The sequence below is a fragment of the Macaca fascicularis genome, chromosome 6, assembly GCF_037993035.2.
Source record: "Macaca fascicularis isolate 582-1 chromosome 6, T2T-MFA8v1.1".
Lineage (NCBI taxonomy): Eukaryota > Metazoa > Chordata > Mammalia > Primates > Cercopithecidae > Macaca > Macaca fascicularis.
The window spans coordinates 128,955,396-128,981,788 of NC_088380.1; the positions used below are offsets into that span (position 1 = coordinate 128,955,396).

General features: G+C 39.2%; 1 protein-coding gene and 1 pseudogene across 16 annotated transcripts in view; both read left to right on the forward strand.

Annotated features, from left to right (window-relative positions):
• The window catches only part of SNCAIP (synuclein alpha interacting protein), a 147,410-nt gene that overhangs the window by 46,694 nt on the left and 74,323 nt on the right, over positions 1-26,393 (forward strand). The gene's annotated exons all lie outside the window — the stretch shown is intronic.
• LOC135971140 (uncharacterized) lies at positions 15,300-16,426 on the forward strand (annotated as a pseudogene).

The window sequence follows — 26,393 nt, forward strand, 5'->3', positions numbered from 1 at the left end:
CCTCACCACTTTAATATTCATCTTTAAACCTTCCATACCCCTGAACAGACTTAATTTTCAGGATCAAAGAAATAGAAATTTGTTTCTTAATATGTAAGGGGAGACTTGGAATATTTAATCATTGTAATGGGATGCCTTCTAATGCCCTTGAATTTGCCATTGTTCAACTTGTGTCCTTAGAGCTTCACTCTGGGGACTCCATCCTTCAAATAAAATTCTTATCTGACTTCCGGGAGAAAGGCACAGTTTTCCTGGTCTCTTTTTAGCATGATAAGCCCTTTTCCTCCCTCTGCGTCCACTGTGTATACACGAGATTTTTGCTAACACTCACTAACGCTTACAGTTACCAAAGTTAGAAATATGGCATGCTTGTGACTGTGGGTTGTTATTTGTGCTATTTTCCTGAATTTACCTTGTGAAAAACCACAGTTTTTAAAAGTGTCTTGACAGTGTCTGAACTTGCAGCACCCTATATCATACCGATTGGCAAGGTCTGCTGCTGTGTAAGGATTGTAGCTGAGTGTTGATTAAAAGCAGCACTTTCCCTCTCGCTTGCTTCAGAGCTAATACCCTTATAAATTGTTGCTATGAACTTTTGAACTCAGAGAAACTTCTGAATATATGTAATAAGAAGTAAAGTAATCCAGGGCTGAGAATTTGTGTCTTCCCTGAAACAAATCACATGGATTAAAAAATAAGTTTGATTCTTAGCTTTTTAATGGTTTCTTAAATCTAATGTTTTAAATTATAATCTGGAGCCTTTAAATATACTTTATGTAAGGTTTTCAAAGAACAATTCTTCATATATAATTGTCTAGATAAGAAATTTCATAAAGTAGATTTGAAAATCACCTTCAAATAAGAATGCTGTCAAAAATAATTTGTCATTTTTATTTTAAGACAGATAAATCACTTAAGCCCAGAATAATATACTAAATCATGTTCTGAAGTGTAGATTCTAGAAATGTATTAGATTAAAACAATGAAAATAATGTCAAAGTATTTACATTTTTGAGTAAGTTTTATATCTAATGTCTTATTGTCCTGAGTAAAAACATATTTTTATTTATTTATTTATTTATTTAGAGACAGTCTTGTTCTGTCGCTCAGGCTGGAGTTCAGTGGTATAATCTCAGCTCACTGCAACCTCTGCCCCCTGGGTTCAAATGATTCTTGTGCCTCGGCCTCCTGAGTAGCTGGGACTATGGGAATGTGCCACCATGTCTGCCAAATTTTTTGTATTTTTAGTAGAGACAGCATTTCACCATGTTGCCCAGCCTGGTCTCGAACTCCTGAGCTCAGACAATCTGTCCACCTCGGCCTCCCAAAGTGCTAGGATTACAGGCATGAGCCACCGCACCTGGCCACAACATAAGATTTTTAAGCTTGAATAAAGCAAATATAATTTTCAGATTCACTATGCCTCACTCCAGAAAGCTTATGAATTAGTGAACAGTTTTATTTAATAAGACATTATGAGAGAAATATAATAGCTATTACTGGAAAGTTGTATTAATTTTATTTTTATTGGAAAAGGTAAAGCATCATATGTCTTCAAAAGCTGAATGATAGGCAGCCCATGAATCTAGGCTTAAAGATAAAGATCTTGTTCTCTAACATGTATTGCTGCCTTTAGCTTCTCCAGAGAGAATCTCATGCTGCAAGGATTCCTGTATATGAAACATGCAATACCAGAGAACCTGCTTAAGAACCTCTTTATGCAGTCAGAGTTTATTACCAGCACTTGTGGTAGGGCTCTTTCATGCAGAAAAACCTTGTTCCAGGGAGCACCTGAAACCACTTTTCCAGCATTCTTTTTCGGATTTTGTTAACATTTTGATGTCAGAATTGCTTTTGGCCTGTTGTCTCTAAGTGGCCCTAAATGTTTCAAAACATGGCCAGCCTTTCTGCTCTAAAGATTATCCCACAACAAGCAAATATGTAAGAATGCTTGCAAGTGCTTCAGATGTCTGTAGTGGCACCAACAGAACAGAATGCCTGATGTCATGTTGGAACTGGGGATCTTCTGTCTTCCTGACTGGCTCCTCAGCCTACCCCAGAAACTACATTTCAGTTTCTTTCTTGTGGACGCTGGTGATGAATAGGGTTGTATTAGTAACTGAACTGAAAACCACTGGTTCTGACCCTCCAACATCCAGCCCCACGTAGCCTCATCAGCTTAAGATGGAATGATTTTAGGCTTAGAGTTCAAAGTGAATCATAATCTTTTCTTCACCAGTTTTTGTTCTTTAATTAATGAATGTTACTTAACCTATGTCTCCATTTTTCTGTCTCTAAAATGGGTGCAATTGTACCAACTTTGCAAAATTGTAAGGTTTAAATGTTAGGCATGTGAAAACCACCCAGCACAGGGTAGTTGCTCAAAAAGTAGTACTGTCTCTTTAGCATCATGAAATTCAGTAGCTGGAACTCTACTTGTAGAAGAGGAGAACTTGGGGTTTTTTGGATTATATTCACTTAGCAACTAAATTTTATTTTGTAATTTCTCCATGAAATGTCTCTAAGTATACTCCATAAGGAAAAGTATGATTATATATACCCGTGGTCCTCATTATCTGAATAATCAGGAAAGGGTGGGGGGAAACACACTAAAAAGTGAAGCCACAAAAAACTAGAACCATGTTTCATGGCAAATAGTGAGAAAAAAAAATCACCTAATTGAAATTTGTCTTGAAAAACTAAATAAATTATGAAAATAAGTCTATTAATACCTATGTTCTATAAAATTGGTTAGTTTTTAAAAATGAATTGGCAATCAGTTCTTTCAGCAAAATTATACATTCATATTACATTACATCATTTATTTTGTGTTTGAATTTACAGTATACAATCAAAGATAGTCATTTTTGAAAAAAAAAAAAGTCTTTGGACTTTATCAACTTACCCAAAGACCTGTCTTTATCATTAGTCGGATGATACTCTTAAGAAGTATCTGTCACAGCTCCATCTTTGTTGACATCTTTCTTAAGTTATCTACTGCTCCAAATTTTCTAGTGGCCTGGTGTGTGTTTCACTTATTCAGCATCTCTTTCTCTGACCTCGTGAATCCTGTATCTCTCACAAACTTTGCAATTTCACTTCCAACCTACTTGCATTGTGTTTGTGTTGCATCAAAGAAAGGTTTAAAACCTCCCACAACCAGCAAGGTTCCAAACATGTTGATTTAATGAATACAAAGAGATGATAATTGTAAGCAGGGATGTTTGAAGGAGTTGTTTTTTAAAAAAACAGCCAATTCATGAATATTTTCATGTCATGATGACTTTTATATCCCTATGCAACCTTGAAACTGTGGAAGGCTGGAGAATCAGGCCTTGCTGTGTGGAGTTACTGTCATCCTCTGATGAAGAACTCCATCGATGCCTTTAAGGTCCCAGCGTGATCATTTCTAGCGTGTTTGCTCACGCCATCCCCCAGATTTTCCAGAACAGCCTTTCCATCCACATTTTTTGATCCTCTGCTTCCACATCATCAGTTCCTAATGACAAACTAGACATAGAAAAATGAGGGAAAATCTTTCATACCATTTATCAGTACAATCAACTTTTAGCTCTCTATAAAGTTGGCCAGTAATGATTATGAAAGAATGATCCATTTTCTACTCCTAGGGGATGGATTCAGTTTGTGGACAAGAAAACAGAAAGAAATATGTGTGAGTGTTTTAAATTCCAGCTGTGGAATCCTAATTTCCTAATCATCACTGACTTGCCTGCATCAAATAATTTTGCTTATCTAATTAACTGAAATAATGTAGTCCTTCTGTAATGAGAATAGTAATAAAAACAATAACAACTAACCCTCTATTGAGCACTTACTTTGTTCCAGTCACTATTCTAAGGATTTTGCCTGTATTATCTTATTTAACCTTCGCCATACCCTCAGATTAAAATGTGCCTATTTTATAGATAAGGACAGTGAGTCCTTAAATGCCTCTTAAATGCCTATGAGCAATAGGTGATGGAGTAGAAATCTCATAAGACTGTGAGATGAATATGGATACTGTTGCCTCTTAAGGTACAAAGAAATAGAAAGATTATCAATCTGGCTCACCATAGAGGGAACATTGGAGATTGAGGAATCCGAGTGTTTTCTGACCCTAGGAATGGAGCAAATTGAAAGAATAACAGTGGAGAACCACATTTTTCCTCTGTTAAACCAGAGCTATCTAGAGGAACTCTACAGTATTGACTTGAAGAGAATTGTAGTGGATAAGAACAAGGAAAATTCAAGGCTTATCAATAGAAATGGAATGTTTGAAGTCAGAGAACTCATAGGAATGCTAGTTACCAAATACAGAATCAGATTAGCTGGAGGAGGAGGGAGCTGGAGAATGTCTATACTTCACTAGATAACAAGAGTGGAGTGAGCCAAGAACTCAGTTGGAGTTTGATGGAATGAAGCAGAGGGTTCAACTGAGGTTGAACTGAGCATGAACTACATTCAGAGGCCTTGGCAGTGCCCTCTTTGATAAGATAATGATAACAAACATATGCAAATGAATTAAATAGTACATGTGGTCCAGCTAGCCTCACCTTGGACTTTGAAAAGTTCCATAGGGGCTTAAGTCCCAGACAAACAATATAGCCAAGAGGGAAAGAATCTATGCTTAAAACGTTAGATTGAGTTTCCAGGTATCATAGATTCTTTTTTTTTTTTTTTTTTTTTTGAGACGGAGTTTCGCAGTTGGTGCCCAGGCTGGAGTGCAATGGTGCAATCTCAACTCACTGCAACTTCTACCTCCCAGGATCAAGAGATTCTCCTGCCTCAGTCTCCCAAGAAGCTGAGATTACAGGCATGTGCCACCATGCCCGACTAATTTTGTATTTTTAGTAGAGACGGGGTTTCTCCATGTTGGTCAGGCTGGTCTCAAACTCCCAACCTCAGGTGATCCGCCTGTCTCGGCCTCCCAAAGTGCTGAGACTACAGGCATGAACCACTGCACTGGGTCTTCTTCTATCTTTCTCACTGACTTGGTTGCATTCAGTGCCAGTAATTCCAGTGGTCACATATCCATGTTGCTTTCTTGCCTGTTCTACCAGTTGGCATTGCATCCTGGAAGGGACTTGGTCTATGACTGGCAGAACTTCTCCTGAGGCCTTGTGTAAGGTCACTGGGATCAACCATGGCCCTGATGGTTGATATTGGCACCCCTTGCCATACCTTATCTGGGAAAGTGAGGCCCAGGAGAAGGGAAAGTGGGTGTAGAATAGATGTAAACACAAGTGTTTAATTTGAGGATCCAATGTGATTTAAGAATTGAGGATAAAGTAGGAAAACTAAGTATCCATTTTCCACAGCACCTAGAACAGTATTAGACACTGGTAAGGAGTTAAAAAAAAAAAACCTCTCTTGGTTGATTTAATAGTTTGAAAATGGGAAATTTCTTAAACCCACTACATTTAATGCATCTGAAAAAATAAGCATTTATTGTCAACTATTTATTTACTTATTTATTTTTAGAGACAGGGTCTTGCTTTGTCACCCAGGCCTGAGTGCAGTTGTGCTATCATAGCTCACTGCAGCCTCAAACTCCTGGGTTCACGCAACCCTCCTGCCTCAGCCTCTTAAGTAGCTGAGACTACAGGTGCCCTCCACCACACCAGACTAATTAAGAAAAAAAAATTTGTGTGTGAAGACGAGGTCTTCCTATGTTTCCCAGACTGTCCATGAACTCCTGGCCTCAAGTGATCCTCACCTCAGCTTCCCAAAATGCTGGGATTGTCAGAGGCGTTTGAACCAGAGTAATTCCATCTTGAATAGGGGCTGAGTAAAATGAGGCTGAGACCTGCTGGGCTGCATTCCCCAGAGGTTAAGGCATTCTTAGTCACAGGATGAGATAGGAGGTTGGCACAAAATACAAGTCATAAAGACCTTGATAATAAAACAGGTTGCAGTAAAGAAGCCAGCCAAGACCCACCAAAACCAAGATGGTGATGAGAGTAACCTCTAGTTGTCCTCACTGCTACCCTCCCACCAGCGCCCTGACAGTTTAGTTTGAGACACCAAGGCAATGTCTGGAAGTTACCTATATGGTCTAAAAAGGAGAGGCATGAATAATTCACCCTTTGTTTAGCATATAATCAAGAAATAACCATAAAAATGGGCAACCAGCAGCCCTTAGGGCTGCACTATCTGTGGAGTAGCCACTCTTTTTATTCCTTCACCTTCTTAATAAACTTGCTTTCACTTTATGGACTTGCCCTGAATTCTTTCTTTTGCAAGATGCAAGAACCCTCTCTTGGGGTCTAGATCAGGACTCCTTTCCTGTTAACAGGATTGTAGGTGTGAGCCACTGTGCCCAGCCAATTTTCAACATTTTATTGTTCAGATATTTGACATAGATGGAAGACTTTAACTGGATATTAGAAAATTATATTCAAGACACATGTGTTATTTGTACTACCACATCCTTTGCCTGCTTATAATGAAAATGAAACAGTCAGTGTTTATGAATGTCATGCTAATGAAGTCATTTGCACTAAGTGCTTTGATACAAAGGTGCAGTCAACAGCCAATCTGAGGCCAAATTGCTTTAATGTAAAAATTTTTTTTTCATTAATTTCATTTTCTTTATTACTTTTTTTAATATTTCAATAAATTTTAAAAGTGTGGTGGACAGACCAATGCAGGAGACCTGTCTTCTACCCACCTGTGCCATTAGAAAGCTGTGTGACCATAGGCAAGTCACTGGGCCCTTCTAGATCTCTTTTTTCCTCATTTGTAGACTTATACAATGGTGAGAGATAATCGTTAATTTTTTAAATATAATGTTCAGTGCCTTTTCCCAGTGAAAGAAAACATGAAAAGAGTAATTGTTAAAAAGAGACATATATAAAACATTTGGGTAAGACTAGAGTTTGAACATAAAATGAATCTCAAAAGAATCTGCCATCTGTATTGGTGGTCTCTCTTCTCCTTGGCTTCCTGCCTACTTTGTTGCCCCCATGCCCCAACCTGTATTTAATCTCATTTAGCTTATTTACTCATGCAAAATGTCCATCTTCTTTTTACTTTCCCCAATTCCCTGTCTGGACTCTTTGGAACCATGAACCTTATTAATTTTTTTAGAATTGTGACCAGTTTTATGACATATGCTTTTCCCCAAAATGCCGTATGTCTTATGTTTATTTTTAAATAATTAGGCCATGATTTGTTTGGGAGTAAGACTTTTTCTATAGTACTGGTACAAAAAATGTGGGATACCTTCTATGGCTAAGCCAAACTTGGCTTCTGATAGAAAGATCCCTCTGGCCAGGCATGGTGACTCACGCCTGTAATCCCTGCAATTTGGAAGGCTGAGGCAGGTGGATCATTTGAGGTCAGGAGTTTGAGACCAACCTGGCCAACATGGTGAAACCCTGCCTCTGCTAAAATTACAAAAATTAGCTGGGTGTGGTGGCGTGTGCCTGTAATCCCAGCTACTTGGGAGGCTGAGACAGGAAAATCACTTGAGCCTGTGAGGCAGAGGTTGCAGTGAGCCGAGATCACACCACTGCATTCCAGTCTGGGCGGCAGAGTGAGACCCTGTCTCCATAAAAAAAGAAAAAGAAAGATCCCTGTTTGGTCACATGGTTTTATTCATTAATATTTTTCCATTCGTTCAAAATATTCTTGAGTGTCTTCTTTATGCCAATCTCTGTGCTGAGCACTGTGGGTTATGGTGAACAAGCCAGAGGATCTCATCAGGAGATGCAGACGCATGGATAGATAATAATAGGAAGTTATGGTAAGTATATAGAGTGTCATTTGCTGGAGAATTTTTCACAGAGGAAGAGGCAGGTAGACAACCTAGACTTGAAGTCAGGTGTAAACTTAAAAGCGTCCTTAGGAGTTACTTCCTAAGTAACCCCTAAACTGAGTTTTTGAAAAGTTTAAAGGTTAAACAAGTGAATTAGTCAGGGTCAAGTCAGCATAAACAGAAACCATTCTAAATATTTTAAACAGAGGAAAATTACAATAGAGAATTCGTTACTCCAATGCTGAAAGAGCTGAGACACCAAACTAAGCAAGATAAGGCAATCTTGATACTAGCAAAAGCAGGGAAGCCACCAGCTCCCCTAGGATTGAAAGGACAAAGGGAAAAGGTCTATTACCACCCACAAGGTAGGGCCACTAGCAAAGCTGGAATGATGTTCAGCTGCTGAACAGTTATAGGAGCTGATGACATAGAAGACACTGCCTGTGGCAGGGTAAGTATGTATGCGTATGTGAGAAAGAGAGTTAGAGAAAGACTAAGTCCCTTCTCCAAGCCCTCCAGTCTTCTGATTGAGTCTGCCATTGGCCAGATTTACCTGGAAACCAGTCAGTTGGCAAAGGAGCCTAGGAAATATCATTTCCTGAGAGAATATATCTGAGAGTAAATAGGCAAATGTTCATGCCATTCATAGCCAAGTGAAAAGCCAAACGTTGGGTGTTGGATGTCTTGGTGTGGTCATGAGAGAAGGAGGATGCATACAGAGGTATCAGCATAAGCCAAAGCACCAGGACAAGAAACAGCATGAGATATGCACAGAATCTCAGTCTCTGTCATAAAGTTTCCAGTATGAGTCAGAGATTGATAGGAGCTGAATGTAGGCAGGCACCCAACATGAGAGGCTTCATGTGACTTAACGGAGTTACTGGCCATCTTCCCTGTAGGCAATGGGAAAGTTCTGAAAGGTTTTCAACAGGGAAGTGGCAAGCCCATATTTGTATTTTAGGTCACTTTGACAGTTGTGTAGACTCCCAGAATGATTTTGAAGAAGCAAAAATATGATTTATTTGCCTTTGTCTTGTCCTTCTCAGATTCATTCAAGCAAGAAACAATGAGAAGCAGCAGTAAGAAAATGGTAGAAAGGATGGAAAGCATAAAAATGATAGGAAGGATGGATGTACAGGTGAGGGAGAGGTGGGATCCAGGGATGGCACCCAAATCTCTCACCTCAGCTGAGGATGGTGGTGTTGTCAAGTAAGGTTAAGTTTGAGTTGGGAGTCTAAGGGACATCAAGCGGAGTTATCCAGAAGCAGATGGGATCTGTACACATAGGTATTCGTGGGTGATTGAGAAGAGAAGTGGACCAAGACTTGACCATAGGGAGCAACAAATGTAAAGCCTTAAAAGAAAAAGAGAATATCAGACAGGTCCAGGTGTGATTGGATTTAGTGGTAGAAGATGATCTTGTTCTAAATCATTTTCAGAGGAAAAAGTAGTAGAAACTAAATTGTGCTGGGTTAGGAAGTAAAAGGAAGACAAGAAAGTAGCAATGGTAAATGTAGATGTGTCTTTTGAAGTTTGGATAAGACCAGAGAAAAGACGGGATGAAATGCAAAGTTGGGATGGGTTTCATTTGCAGGGTTGATGAGACTTGAGGATGTATGTAGTCGGGTTCAAAAAACCAGAGATGAGTTTCTTTAGAGGATAGAGTAGAGATAGAGACTAAGGGGCTCAGGGCTGGAGTCAGGCCTGGAGACACTTGGGGGAATTTCCCACAACTGTTTGCCAAGGAACTGCACTTATGCTGCAAAGACAGTGCATTTAGAATTCCAGTCTTGGCAAAGAAACCAGGTAGCACTTTCCCGTTTCAAGCAGAAAGCACCTGTATTACTGTGTATGTGATTTTAGGAGACAAATAGTAGCAAAAACTAGCAGTTGTATAGCACTCTGCATCCTTCAAACTGGGCTCAGAGTTTTATTTGAATCCCATGATTGTCTCATAGCTGTGTGTGCATAAACTATATATATACACACACACAAACACATACACATAGGTCTGTATATATTTTATTGTCTCTGAGAAACTCCTTATTAGAAACCTGACACACAGCAAATAGGACTTGCCAAACCTTTCATAATTCATACATGATTTAACCCAAGTCTTCTGACTCTGGAGTTGTAGGGTCATCTTTAACAGACTTTGCCATTGCAATTAACAGACTTTGTCATTCTGATAGATTGGCCTAGAGAGTGGCAAGTATATAGGCACTGTCCCCTTCACTTTACTTCCTGATTCCCTAGGCCTTTCAGCCTCAGACAGTCTGGAGGCCCCTCCTTTGGATCCCCTAGTGTTACAGGTAATAAGTGGTTTTGCTGAGTACCATAGAGTCAGTTTTCCTTGACGGCAGTTCCTCCCCTCCCAGCCTCCTATGTTCTGGCACGAGGCTTCCCCATATTCTGCCCACAAAACTTTCCTATCTGGGGCTCTTCCTTTCCACACACGAGAAAAGGTGCCTCTGGAGCCCTCATACTTGCAGAATTTTTCGTCACGGCCTGATTTTCAAATTCTGTCATCCTTCTCTGCTACCAGATTTCCAGTTTTTGAACCTAGTATATCCAGAAATCACACATTTCTCCCCATTTCTACTCAAGCCCATGCCACACAAACCTGGTGGGACTCCTGACTCTGTCATGTACCAGCTGGAGCTAACTGAGCAAGCGACTCAGCCTTAGTGAACCTAATGATACTTTGCACTTATTATAAGGATTTCAAGAGATAACTTATTTGAAGGATCAAGCTTAGTGCCAGACTTAATAAATCTTAGCTCCCTTCTCCCATCAGAGTGGCCTGGAGCTCTTATCCACATTTCCCAGCAGTTAGCACAGTAATATAATTAGCAACATTAGTATATCTAAAAGGCAATTACCATTTAATTGCTCTGGCCCCAGCCAGCCTGAAGTTTCTCTCCATTCACTTTTAATTTGGGGTTAGGGGTTTTTAGTCCTAGCCTGACTGGTCACAAAATCACTGCCTTGGAGAGAATTGAAAATAGCTGTAGGCAGCCATTGATTACACAGTAAGAGATTTGGTAATTCCTTCCATTTTGTCCTATGTAACATATCAGTTTGCTCCTAGCCAGTGAACTAATCAGTTTCAAGCAGCATTTTTCTGAGAGTTAGTGAAGGATCATTTTTGGTCAGACCAGCTCTGATCTCAAGAAGGCAAGCACTCCCACAGATGCTCCACACTGATCTTCATTAAAATAAATTAGTGCCATTGTATGGATTCAGATTCAGAATCAAGTTTCAGCCATCCTTTCTTAGAAGACATTTATTTATATTACATACTCAATTTAAAGGAGCAAATGCCCTTTCCCTCAGCCTGCGAAGTTTGTTTATCTTAGAGCTACTGTGAGAATATAATGCCCAAATGAAGGCAGTGTGTTTTATTTCTCCTCCTCTGACCCAATGTCGCATAAAGTAACAGCAGTCTCTAATCAAGAGGAACCCAATGTACTTTGAGATTTCCAATCAAAATCTTTAATTTTCGAATGGCACATGTGCATTTGAGGAAACCTAGATTGCCTTAGGCCACACGGAAAGCATTTACATCTGAACCACTTTACATATGATTGCGAGCTAAAGCACATTCTAAATAACTTTTAGCAGTTTGAGATTTGGAAAACAGCCTGGCCCATATAAATTCTCCCTTAATTCTTTTTCTGTTAAATCTTATGCCAAAGTAAATGGAAGCTGTAGAGAACCTTTGAACTCAGTTCTCAAAGAGCCTCGGTGAAGTTGGATTGGCAGAGCCTATGTTAGGTTTTCAAAGAAAGATTTTTTTTTTGTTCCCCCTTGAAGTGTCCACATCACAGTCACCTTCCTTGGCGAAGGATGCAGTCTTGCTTCCTGGACCTTCTTGGCTCTGGACCATGTATGTGCCTCTGAGAAATGGGCTTTCTGCTGTAAGGAACTCCTCAGGAGGACTCTTCAGGACCCTTGGGGTTGGCATCCAGGCTTCTTAGCTCCTTTGCTTCACGGTTCAGTCAGCTGCACTTTTCCTATTCTCTTTCCAAAAGAGCTATTGAATGCAAGAGTCCTGGGGTTCAATGCCACCTCTTCCTGCCAGTTAGAGCAAGTGGCTTCACTTTTCCAAGCTTCACTTTCCTTTTCTGTGAACTGGAAATTAAAAATAGAATGGTATATTTCAAAATAGCTAGAAGAGAAAAATTGTTATGTTCCCAACACTAAGAAAAATTACATGTTTGAGTTGATGGATATCCCAGTTACCCCAATCTGATCATTACACATTGTACACAGGTATCAAAATATTACATGTTTCCAAAATATATACAACTCATATATCAACAAAAAAATCTGTATGCTCAAAAAATAATAGTATGGCGCACATGGATCCCACACTTCTCTGAACATTTTGCTCTTGTACTCATAGCCATGCAATTTATTACGTTGGATTACTTATTTTATCACTATCAATTAATAATTATTAAAACATAAATATATTTTATATTTCTCATACATGTATGTATGTAACATAATGTAACATATATGACATGTATTGTACTTTAGTGTGTTCTTACTGCCAAATCATTGCCTCTAGAAGGCTGGGACAATTGCACCCTGTGTACCATCCCTAGAAGCCAGGCCATGCTGAGCACACAACTGCTTCTTAATAAACAGCTAATTAAGTGCAGTCTTATGAAGGTACCTGTTTATCCTTCTGTTTCTTACTTATCAACAGAAAGTCTTATTCATCAGTTAAGCAAATATTCACAAAAATTAACTTTGTTCCCCTCATATTTTAATGTATGCTGTTTCTCTAGTCTAGATATAACCCTGAAGGAGAAAATGGCACATATTTTTTGTCCTTTTTATCCTAATGCAAAGGAACATACGACTTGTTTGCTGATTGTTTGCACAGCTTCATATAAGCTTTTTTTGATTTTGTAAAATATGTTTTTCTAATTGCTCCTCATATGCATGTAGAAAGTCAGTATTATTTGCTATAAATTGTTACTATTTGTGTAAATTTCAGAAATAGCATCACTTAGACAATTTCTCAATTTATCATGCCAAAACTAAATCTCAAACTCAAGTGGGCTATATTCTGCCTGCTGTTTAGAGTTTTTCTTCACTACTCTACAGAGTTACTTCAGGCTTAGGGCTGGGCCTGGTGACTCATGCCTATAATCCTTGTGCCTTGGGAGGCTGAGGCAGGAGGATCACTTGAGACCAGGAGTTTGAGACCAGCCCGGGCCACATAGTGAGACCCTGTCTCTACAAAAAAAATTAAAAATTGACTGAACGTGATGACATGCTCCTGTAGTCCCAGTGACTTGGGAGGCTGAAGTGGGAGGATCACTTGAGCCTAGGAGTTCAAGGTTGCAGTCAACTCTGATTAGATTTCTGTTATCCGGCCTAGGTAACAGAGCAAGACCTTATCTCAAAAAAGAAAAAGAATTACTTCAGGTGGTCATCGTGCCTCTGCTTACACATTGCCAGTGTAGGGGCTAACTACTGCTGAAAGAGCCTTTTTCCATTTCAAGCAAGTCATCTTGAGCTGGTGTACAGAACGCTTGAAGGTCTTCATGAGGTACAGAGGTGAAAACAACCATATTTATTACTGTCGTTGAAAGAGAAGGGAGAAGACAAATTGCCATTTAAAAACCTGTTTGACTTCTATATTATAAACTCAAAGAAACTCTTCTCAGTGTGTTATATGTTGGATGTACCAATTATAAATCATTAGAGGGAGACTGAGAAAAGTCAACAGGAATCTGCAATCTGACATGTGTGGAAAGGCAGTGACTGAGAACCGGTGGTTTGGGAATCAGTCCTACCTGGCTTTGATTCCTGTCATCATTAGTAGCTTTGAGCAATCTGCTTTACTCTCTGGTCTTCTGTTTCCTCATCTGTGAAATGAGAGTGATATTAAAGATTAAATCAGGTTGGAATTGTAAAGCAAAACACCAACACAGTGTCTGGCTTAAGTTGGGGTTAAATAAATAATAAGAGCATTATTATTGTATTATTGTATTATTTTATTATTAGAACCACAGGGGTTTCTATTTGACTGATAATGGATGTTTCTTTAAAAAAAATGTGTGAGGACTCTAAGTTGACTATCTTAGTAGCAAACTAAAGGAAAGGGGGTTAATAGAAACTGTCAGTCCCCAGTCGCCACCTCCCCACAGTAGGGTTGTGCAGCCCAGCTTTTCCATCTGCTTACACAGCCATAAACCTCTTATCTAACATGCAGCACTAGGAGTTGTTCATACCCTTACTGAAAGGGCTGACCAATACCAAATACTGATCACATCTTTATGTAAATAAAACATCAGCTAATTTCTTATTCTAATCTGTATTTTTTTGGTCAGGCCAATGTTGTGTTTCTAAAACAGCTCTCCTCCAAAAAAGCTGTGATTTGCAGCATTTGCCAATTTCCATGGTGTAAATACTTCCAGCATGGCCAATTGTAAGCTCTTAACATAAAGTCACTGAACACAGAGTTTGGAAGAGATGTGCACAGCTGTTCAAGTTGTTGCCACTCCATTACACCACCGGGCCAGGCTAAAGCTTATGTTTTGATAGTATGGGACAGGAAGGTTGATGACAGCAAAACCTACAAGCAAATGCAGTCCAGGGAAAATAGTTTGTCCTAGAGTGGATCACTATACTATACTTGGATTCATCCAGAAAGTGAGTTCATGCCAGATTACTCGAGCAATGTATTTCAAGGCCATCTTTCTGTTCTAGTTCTGTACTCTCCAGTCATACTTAGAAGAGAAATATTTCCCTAGCCTCTTGTGCTGTAGGAAGGAAAATCTCCCTAATCACTTCTCAATTGTTTGAATGTTTCCTTAACCGATAGTTTAGATATTTGCTCCTGGACATAATCCCCATGTTTATAAAGATGTCTTCTTTTTCTCCCTCCTCTTTCCCTTCCCCCTCTCCCTCCCTTCTTCCTTCCTTCTTTATAACCACCCTTACTTCCTACAGAAGTATTTTCCACCATCTTTTGTATTTCTAACATCTCTACAAGATCATCAGAACAGGTAATAGTACTTCTGCTTTGCAAAATTGTAGAGAAACTAGAAAACTATTCTACTTGTATAAATCTCTATCATGTTATTACTCTCATTTTTAATTTGTCATTTTGTTATTTTGAAATCTTCATTGTTATTCAGACATCCCTTACTTTAACTTTCTTCCATGAGTGGAGTGGTATACTTTCAACCTCTGGCTACTTTTCTTTTGTGTCACAAATTTAATTTTATTCTCTCCATCATGGTTTTTGAAAACTGTATTATACTGTATCTAGGAAATCGTATTACAGTACTGTAAATACATTTCTGAGACTTTTAATTAAGTGATGATACCTAGCACTTTCTCATCATAGTCAAGTCCCTGGAGATGACAAAATAGAATCCTTTTGGGAAGCAGTTCTGTTTTCAGCATCTCATCACTGGAGCAAGCAGAATTCTGTTACAGGCTTTGAACTGTTAGGGTGATATCAGTTGATGATTTTGTCAACATAGTGGATCTATTTAAAAATCCAGATTGTCTCACTAAGGACCTCTTAAAAGTTTTCCAAAAGCCTAGTGACAAACAGAAGAGAAAAAGACATTTGAGATAACAGTTCAGAATTTACCATGAAGCCCTCTGCAGACATGCTTGAGATCATCACTTGTACCATCCTAATCTTCGTGAACATCGTTGGAAACTCACGTTTGTTTTATTCTACAAGAAGATGTATCACTGGGCATTTACAGACATCCTTTCTTCTAATTTTTAATCTTATTTTTGTCCACCTTATTAAAAACTTGGTGGTGAATGTTATGAAAATTGTTTACTCTTCTGGTATCATGTTGGATTCAGCTGGCTGCAAAGTTCTGTGCTTTACATCAGCCCTGACAACTTCACTGGCCATCTGGTTCATGTTACACTTTGCATTGCTTTACCACTGGAAGCTTTACCAAATTGCCCACCCTTTGGGTGAGAATCTAAGCCTGGACCAACAGAAGCATTCCTTGAAGGTGGTGAAGGTGGTTTCTGTACTTTGGGTGGCTGGTGTGGTGTATATATCCCAGTTTTAATTCGTACTAGAAAACCAGAATTCTCGAATGCAGGAGATGATACAGATCCCTTGTCTACTAACAAGATGTACATGGATTGCCCAAGTTGTCTTTGGAAACAAGCAGGTAGAGTTTTTCTAGGGGAAAATTTTTTTGGTTCTGATTGATATTCTTCCTTTAGTTATTTTAGTCTTTGTCTGTTTCTGGATGTCTTTCCTCTTTTCGGAGAGAAAGAAGATGACATATGGTGACATCTGGATTGGAGATGATGATTCAGAAACTGAAATCCTTAGAGGGGCCAAGTTCAGTATTTTATTAATGTTGCTGATCACTCCACTTTGGATTTCTCACTTTATCTTAGTCTATTTCTTGAAAGACTTGGCAGCATGCAGCTTTATTCCAGCTGTTCTTACAGACCTCTCTTCAAACTTCTCTGCTCTCAGTCCTTTCTTGCTTATGTTGGTTAATTACAAAATGAAGTTGGTGTCCTTCTGTGGTGCCAAAAAGGAAAAACCCACACCGCAGCCTACAAATGTTATTCTTTCTCCATATGCTTAATGGCAAAGAATTCAAGTTTAATCATTGGAAAACAGACCCTGTCAGTGGAGAGTATAGCTTGAAGTTTTCATAGCGCTCATCAACAGTTTCTGAAAGGGCCTCTAGAAAACTGACTCCTCTTCAAAAATAGACTTCAGAGGAAACTGTTCAAGAAAATACATGAACATTAAGCTATTATATGTTAAAAAATAGTCATCACAACATTTTTTATTTAAGACAATACCAAGAGTTCTAGTGCAAAAATTATAAAGCAACTCAACAGTTTTCAATCTGGAAATGAACTCAACATAAACAATATATTATTTACTCTGTACAAGATATTGTGTTTAAAAAACAACATATTGATGAAACTGAAGATAATACTTCCTAGCTGAATTTTAAAGGTACACATAAATAATCTTATGTTGTTTTTGAAATACTTCCACACATATCAGAAGTGTGTTAGGTAGGTATGCAGCGTTCAGTTTTTGCACTTTTAGTATAGTACCTCAGCCATCATGGAAGCAGATTTTGTTAATCGTCTCTACCCTACATGTCTTTAATAAAGTAGGGCTAAATGAAGCATTGGATTAAAGAATTAATACTTACTAAGTCATACTCTATGTGTATGTATAGATGTGCAAATATTTGGTTGTTCAGACATTTAACTCACTATCCTTGCTTAATCATCTAAATATATATTAAAGTATACTCTTTTCTTCAGAAAAAAAAAGACATTTATTTTATAGGGAATTTATCTCCTTTTGGTTATCAAATTGGTACATTTACAAATTGGAAGAACTTATAAAACCTTCATAATAATTTGATCTCTGGATTTGGAGCCAATAAAAATAAGCACATTGTAATTCTAATTACAAATATATGGCTGGGTTTTTCTTTTTCTCACTTAGCTGGGTTAGCTCTTTGGACTGCTTCTGATACAGTGAGTAATTATGTTCAGTATCTTCACATATATTTATGTAAGCATTGATTTTTAAGCAAATTCTTAGTAGATTTTTGCTTTTTATTTTTTTCATTTTTCTTCTGTGTTAACAGACCTGGGATTTATTATACTGTTGTTCTAGTGAATAGATGTCCCCAAATTGAGACCTCGGTTCTAAAAAGGCAGCATTGAAAATTATAAAACTGGACCTCATTAACAGAAGACACTAAGAACATCTTTGTAGCCATGAAATGCTATACAGAAAGGAAATTTTAAAGTAGCCAAGACCCAAATTGTGTAAAGTTGTGTGTGCCAATGTCTATGTCTTGTATAGCACAACAAATTGAAAAAAATCATAATAATAAAAAGACAGACCTAAGACCCTCTGAGATTGCTGGGTGGTCTTCATGGGAAATGCTTAATTGAGTCCACTGAGGCAGCTTAATCAAAAGGGCACTAGGCATGAATCCTGTATAATGAAGTTAACATCTGGATAGACGTGGCATGTGGGGAAGAGGTCACTATCTTTAATTAAGTGCAGATGTAGCCAAAGCTGAGAATAGCCACTAGCTTAGGTAGTGGTTCTAAAATGTGATTCTGGGACCAGCAGAATCAGCATCACCTGGGAACTTCTTACAAATGCAAATTATTGGGCACCACATTGACCTACTGAATCAGAAAGTCTGGGATTTGGACCCAGCAGTCTGTTTTAATAAGCCATCTGAGTGACTCTCATGCACTCTAAAGTTTGGGAATAACTCATCTAGGATTGCTCCAAAGTTTAATCCTCATGAACAATCAGAATGAAGCCAAGATAACTGACTGAAGATGTAGTCTTCAATGATCCCATGCATGCTGCTGTTGTGTCTGCTTCTCTTTAAAATGGCAATCAGGATTGTGATCTGTGTTCCATACATACTCAATAATAATTTCCAAACACATCCACTGCAGAAATTAAGTAATCTTTGCAAAATCAAAAATAAAGCATAACCATTTCAGGTGAGCCAAAAATTTGAAACTTGGATTTGGATAGTTTCCTGTACATAACGGAGTAAGGGCTCCAGTTCCCAGAATATTCCATAGTTACCTTCCAGAAGCCAGTGCAAGACATGGTTGGTTGGCTTAAGCCCAAGCTCAACTTCCCAGTGCTAGAAATGTTTTCTTTTTCTTTCCAGATATTTTCTTCTTGTTTGGACCTCATTAGGTCATAGTTTTGTCCTTGTGGAGTTGATAAGTTTTCATTTACAACAGGGAACAAATCATATGTTCACTGAATGAACAATATTCCAGTTCTCTTTTAAAAATTAGTTGGATTTTAACTCTCTTGCTCCCTCTTTTCTCTCCCTTAACCTCCAATTTCACTCAAGTTCCTGGTGGGATTATGATGACATAGGATAGGGGAATTCAACAGAGATAGTCATGGCAGCTCTCTGAAGAGATGTAAAATTGTTTAGGACTGTCCTGAGGTCCTGGTTTAGTTTCACGGGTGTTTGTCAATGCCATCCCAGACTACACAAAATCTTTTGAGCTGGGAGGCTATCTATTCTTACTTCACAATGCAGGATTCTGATCTTCTTCTCTCAGAGGACTTCTATTTGAACAATTTCTTGCTGAGGTGGGTGTGATTTCACAAAGCAGCCCATTCCATTAAAGCCCGTTTGAAATACCATAATTACAAAGTATTTACTGAGACTGATATCTCTGATATTTCCTCCAAGATTTACCCTTGAAGTTAAATCCTCCTTTTACCTGTGGGATCTTTAGATTCTTAGAGAGGAAAGCTTTTTTCTCTTCACCAAGTTAGGTATTTCCTTAGCTGTATTGCATAAGACAGTTTCTCAACCACTGGTTCTCTTGGCTTCCTTACTCTGTCTTGGTATATTCCAGATAACCTGTGGCTTTTTAAAGAAGTAACACCCAGAACTGAATACAATATATTTTTTCTTTGTTTATGTGTATGCATGTGTGTTTGCATGTATTTTTTCTATTATACATTCTTTTATCTTTTTCTGCACAGCTCCTGTGAGCATGGATTCTTTCCTTCTTCCAAAAAGAATTTTAAGTGTTCAACTCATTTTAAAATCACACACACGAGAGAGGGGTGGGATGGAGACAGATAGACAGACAGGGAGAGAGAGAGGGAGAGGGAGAGAGACAGAGAGAGAGAGACCAGATTTAAAGGTATATAAAATATGTATATCTGCCCTAGGCTTAAAAACTAAGGTCTCTCCAAGCTCTCAAGTTCAGGTATATGTTAGTTTGTTCTCAATATTTGGATTTGAGAAACCATAAAATGACCCACAAATCACCTGCAAGAATTTTAATGTATAAATTAAAGGGCAAAACTACAAAAAGACCAATCCTTGTAGGGATTTTTCAGAGAAATCCTGATCTCTAGAATCAAGTTTTCTAAAACAGTGCCTAAAACAGTGCCATCTTCCTTGCCTTTTTAATAAGACATTAAAAAGGATGCTTATAATCCAATTTTCTTTGAAGGTGAAGTTGAAGATTTAAACCAACTGACTATGGAATATGTTGCCTTATAGACCAGTTCAGGGAGATCTGTGAGTAAGGTATGTTAGAGACACAAAATCTATACACGTTTTGTTAATGATGATGATGATGTCTACCATTTCTGTTTAATCTCTCCTGGAAAGAAGGGTAACTCATTTGGAGTTAGGTTCATGAACATCCAAGCAATACAATTCAGGGCTAAAGATGTCTGGAATTCTGACCTAGATGGTTCAAAGACATACCCATGATTCAGAGCAGTCCAGGGCAAGTCAGAAGAACACTAGACTGGTTAGCAGGAAATGATTTGTGTTAGCTGGCTTTGCCTCTACTTAGTAGTGCATAACCTTAGACAGAATATTCCTGAGGTTTGCCATCTGTGAAATATAAAAGATATGATTACAAATTACAAATTATGGTGCATCCCTTCTGCCTCCATCACTGGTTGCAATAAATAAATTCAGCTAAAAAATGCTGAAGATGATTCTTAAAAATAAAACGTTTGACACAGAGACAGTGTTGCTTTACCATTGTTATTTTGGCAAGTTGAAGTAGGAGAGAAAAATACTAGACTTAAAATCAGAAGCCCTGGCTATGTGAATTTGAGGCAATTACAGAACCTCTCTGAGCCTTGGTTTCCTTATTTCCACAAAAGAAATTAAGACTTTCGTCTCCCAGCATCTGTGTGAGACTAAGTAAGCAAGTGTATGTAATAGCACCCAGTCCTAAATCTTGATGCAGAGTTTTCTTCACAACTTTTTCTGTGGGTGTTTCCTTCAGGACAGCAAGGAAGAAACGTAGTCTCTCCTCTAGGAGCTGGAGCAGGCTCAGTATATTACATTGAAGTCCCTTGTTTGATATCAAACATTCACTTGTATTTTTACAAACATGCCAGAAATTTGATATTCCAAGATGTGCTCTGTGTACTCTCTGGCTTTGGAAATACTCCCCTGACAATCCCTATTTACCACCCTACCCTCACCCTCACCCTTCAAGACCCTTTTGTAGAAGCAAAAATACAGCAATCAATGCTAAATCAATGTTATGCATCTTTCTGGACATTCTGTTCCAGAATTCTCATTTCCAGGCCGGTTCCCATACTGAAAGCACAGACAACTGGAACACTTCCTCCTGCCCCCAACCACTCCCTCCCCATTCACACCTCCATCCTTCCGCTTTCAGTTTTGCCAGGCTGACTTTCCTTATCTCCACAGTCTAGATTGGGTGCCTCAGCCTGCTGTGTATTTATTGGTCTTGGCCAGCACCACATGATATTGTAATAGCATGCCTTCTTGTTTGTCTCCCCTGGTACCATATACTCCATCCTGGTGTGGAGATTAGTGTAGGTCTTATCCACCACATGCATCCAGAATATTCCAGAAATGAAGAAGTGAATAAAGTTCACAGGGCTTATGCTTTTTCTTTGTTCCTCATGTGTACTTCTTGGCTCTCCTTCAGTTGCCTCTTTCCAGTAGAAATTTCTTGCCTCTATCATTTTTCTGCTTCAAGATGAGGCATTTACTGACTGCCATGCTTCTGGCCACTGTTGAATCAAAGAGTGAAAGAAACCAAATCCAACATTTGGAATGAGTTGCTTCCTTGCCAGCCAAGCTACTGAGCCAACTGGGGACAACATTTCTACCCAGACCTTCCAGTACTTATTTTGTGATAATTTTAAGATTTTATATTGAAGAAAGTAAGCCCAATATTGATGTCCAGGCCTTCAAATTGAAAATTTTTCCCCATACAAATTTGGCAGGCATGCGTGTGTATGTGTGTGTGTGTGTGTGTGTGTGTGTGTGTGTGTGTGTATAGGAGTGCAGGGAGGGGCTGTGTTTTCCCAAGTGCTGGTATATTAAAGGGTAAAGAAATAAGTTGTAATGCAAATCCGTTGAAGTTACCTCATCACCAAATGTACTCTGCTCATTTATTTTGACAAGTCCAACTTACTTTTAATTACCAGGCCTCATAGTATACTGGTAAATGGAGCAATAGCGACTTTGGCAGAAAAGAAGAAATCTGTGTAACATGAGCCTTCAAAATGAGTCCAAGCTGACTCCTTGTAAAATGGAGTGAGGCAATACATTTTTTAAAAATTTTCAGTAGAGCAATTTATATGATATGTGACTGTAGTCACAAATCAATGAGCCTTTTATGAGCCAAGCACATCAGAATGCGTACAATAAAATGAGTGTAGTTTCTCAAGGAAATTTTGTTGGCTACTATAAGCTTTTTCCAGTGATGCTGCCATTATGTAACAGATTTTTGGAAGTCTTCATTTGGAATTATTTTCAAAGTCAATTTTCAAGTCACAACAAAAAAAGTAAAAATATCACCTGAATATCATAATACTGGGGTAGCAAGGAGGCTATTTTTTAAATTGCTTGTCTATGTTTTTATTATGCAATTTTGTTCTCAGTTATTTTGAGCTCTCTCCCAAAAGGAAATTTCCATGGAAGGTAGCAGTTGGGCCATCACTGAGGTCACTCATGAGAAGGTGACATGGTGTTGATAGACCCATTAGGGGCATAAGCCCCTCGCACACACTTTAATAGGCACTGGAGGGACTTCTGTTCTTGGCAGTTTATCAAAACTCTGTGAGAGTAGGAAGAGTCCTACAAACATTGAGTATAGTTGATGCCGTTTGTTTTGTTCTTTATCTCTGAAAGCCGAGCATCAGTTTGGAGTTCGAGTAAGGTTTGTCCCAGTGCCGTGGGCACATCCAAAGAAGGGAGCCAAGTTGTCATTAGCAGCTTCTGCACAGCATATAGTTCCCAGCAACCCGGCCCTGTGTCCTCACATTCTAATCTGTTTCTTCTTTCCCTCTCTATCAATTTTCCTACCCAAATTGGGAGAGCTACACCACTGAAAAATGTTTCCTTTATCTTTCTCTACTCACCCTCCCTGGCATCTCACCTCTCCCCACTTCAAAAAAAAAAATTTAAACACATAACACACCTGCCTAAATAAATAACAAATTAAAACTTGCCAATGCCAGTAAAAAGAAGTGGGATGATTTCAATCAGTGGACAATACTCATGGTGGACAGATCTTGAAAGAGGTGTGCTGTGGGGAGAGGGGCTTACATGCAAAAGAAAGCCCTTGGAAGGCCTTAGAGAACCTGGGAGCAAGTGATTGTAGCTTGTAGGGTCAGGGCTGATGGCATGGGGGAGAAATTCAGATTCACAAATGACTAGGTCCTGAGATCCAGAAGGGGCCTAAGGCCGACTATGATACATAGCAATAAAAATCCTATGGTGTGATCTTGGCTCACTGCAACCTCCACCTCCCGGGTTCAAGTGATTCTCCTGCCTCAGCCTCGTGAGTGTCTGGGACTACAGGCACCCGCCACCACGCCCGGCTAATGTTTTGCATTTTTAGCAGAGACGGGGTTTCATCGTGTTAGCCAGGATGGTCTCCTGACCTTGTGATCCACCCACCTTGGCCTCCCAAAGTGCTGGGATTACAGGTGTGAGTCACCGTGCCCAACCCTACATAAAGGATTTTAAGCTGACCTGCCCTTTCTGGAAAGCGTAAAAAATGTATTTTGCTTAGGTATAAACCCACTCTTGTTGGCCTCAATAAGGTTGGCTCTCTTGCCTCCAAGCTGCCGGTTTGGGCCAGACAAAGGATGGCTTCAGGACTTTTTCTGGGTTTGCACTTGGCACGGCTTCCTCCCTTCCCCTGGAGTCACAGTAGTGAAGTGTCACCATGTAAATCCACACCAATCACAACAAAGCAAGAAGAACCCTTCCTTCCTCCAGTTGTAAAGTGAAGGAAACATAATCCCCACCTCATAACATTTTACTATGTTTGCAAAGGTTTTCTTTTCCTGGTACTAAGAGATAAAATGGACATTCTGTGAAAGCACAAGTTGTGATGTGCCAATAGTTTATTTGTAGGAAATTTTATTTTGTTGCTGTTGTGGTATGAGAATTTAAAATGATCTTAGAATACAAATTAAGTCTTAGAATACAAATGAAGTAAACATTTTTGTCAGGAGACACCAATACAAAATTGGGGGTAATGGTTGTACTTATTGTTTAATACTGAATTCCTTTGAAGGGTCGAACATTCAGATGTCCCCAAGGCATGTTGGTGAGTAGAGCAGCCTCGGAGGGGCTCCCGGAAAATGGGGACCACAGGCCCCATGGACAGGTAGGAGCAGCTGCCGCTCAGCTCTAGCCAGTTGTTGCCATGGGGACTGCAGACCCTTGTTGCCAGAGCTTCAGGTATTTAAAGCAAAGCCAGAATTCCAAAATTTTATGTGAAATCACCCAAGGTCTGCAAGTTGGCAACTGATTCAATTTTTTTTTTTTAACACTGCTGGGGTCAAACAAATCACATCTGTGGGCCAGATTCAGCTCACAGGCCTCCAACGCATGCCCTCTGTAGCTGTGCTTTCTGTTAGAGCACGTTTGCCATGGATCTGAAAGAAGACTTACTGGTTTCCATAGTGGTTTGGTGTGCATAGTGGGAGGTGTCAGAAGAGCAGGATGAGAAAAGCAACCACAGTTCACCTCAGTGTCCTTATCATATTTGATCAGCAGCTACTCTAACCTGACCTTATTGCTTCCTATCTTGTCACTGATTACTTTGAAAAGAGTGTGTGAGAGTGCCAGAGGCTTGGTGGAAGGGCAGATGAGAGAAGAGGTGGCATCATATTGGCCACTGGGACAACTGCAGACTCATTCTTACCTGTAAAGAAACAGTTAATGTTGGGGAATGTAGTCAGGATTGGAAAACCACGGGGATTTCTGCACATTATAATTGAGAATGTAAATATTCTTTTCTTTTTTTTTTTTTTTGTTATTGAGACAGAGTCGCGCTCTGTCGCCCAGGCTGGAGTGCAGTGGCCAGATCTCAGCTCACTGCAAGCTCCGCCTCCCGGGTTTACGCCATTCTCCTGCCTCAGCCTCCCGAGTAGCTGGGACTACAGGCGGCCGCCACCTCGCCCGGCTAGTTTTTTGTATTTTTTTAGTAGAGACGGGGTTTCACCGTGTTAGCCAGGATGGTCTCGATCTCCTGACCTCGTGATCCGCCCGTCTCAGCCTCCCAAAGTGCTAGGATTACAGGCTTGAGCCACCTCGCCCGGCCGAGAATGTAAATATTCTTAAAGTGGCACCCTGAAAGAGACAAGCCTTGAAACCAGACAAAAGAAATTGGGTCATAAACAGAATGAGACATCTTAAAGGAGATAGCATGTGGAGGCCTGCTGGGAAGTAGAGGCAAACTCCAGATGCCTGGGAGTCTTAGTCTAAGGTGGGGTCATCCAACCCACAGAAATAAATATGGGCAGTGGCCCAAGGCTTCCTATAATGAGCTGCACCTGTTGTAAGTCTTGTGTTCTTGCTATAGAATCAGGAACCTCACTACCATCCTGCAAGCTTAAATAGAAAGAATCCTGCTGTGATGTCATGAGTTATTATCTGCTGGTTATATTCTATTGGAATGGCTATACTCAACTGGATATTGCTGTCTGTACTGTTGGAGCACCTCAAACAGGGGTGCAATGGTTATTGATTAATTTGATTAATTAAGACATGTTCATCCACATTTTATAGTTTCATTTATTTAAAAACCCATTTGGTCCCCAGCTCCAATGCATGTTTCTCTGCTTAATCTCCCCATATTTCCATGTTCCTGCTGATGTTTGTACCATATCCTGACACCCAGCATCATCTTTCTGTTGTTCACCAAGGCCGTGGGAACACAGTCTGTAAATCAATACTTCATCGCTGAGTACAGATTTAGTGAAAAGAAATTGAATTGGATTTGGATCTAGTGAACGTGCTAGTATCCAAAGAGTCTGGATTGTATCAGAATCCATCACGGTAGAAGAGAATGTTGTTTTGAGTAATTTCCAAGCAGAGTTTGTATATTTGTCTCTGAAAATTTTTGTGAATTGAAGAAAAGTGACATTTTTATACCAAGCAATTTGTTTGATAACCTATTTTCAGATTTCTACAAATAATAAAATTTCTGATTTTAAATACTTTTTACCAATACAAGTTGCTTTTCTTTTCATTGTAAGCCTTACTGTGATTTCAGAAGAATTGTTAACATTTGCTAAATGGGTAATCTCATTTAAACATAGAAGTAACATCCTAATTCCTTCTTGGATGGACTCTGTATCTATTGTAATTAGGACTGTAAAAATGGTATATACATATGGGGAAAAAAGGAGAAGAACAGGAAAATTAAATGATGGGTTTGAGGTAAGGGATGGCAAGTTTTTTTTCTGTTTATCATAATTATACTATTTGTAGAGCTTAAAAAAGAAAGAATGGCTCAACATGAGGGAAAAAATGCCTTCAGAACAAATTTCCTTTTAAAAAGTAGGTCTTTTAAAACACTTTCAATCTTATATCAGGAAGCCCATTTTTTTCAGCCTAGATATGTTTTCACTTTCCAGTAATGCAGTCCTTACTGTTTAGCAAAGTACACCTTGATCAGAGAATCAAAGAGGGCAAAATGAATTATTTCAGATACTCAAATCTGGGTACATAAGATAATTTTTACAATAAGAAAGACAAAGGCCGGGCGCGGTGGCTCAAGCCTGTAATCCCAGCACTTTGGGAGGCCGAGGCGG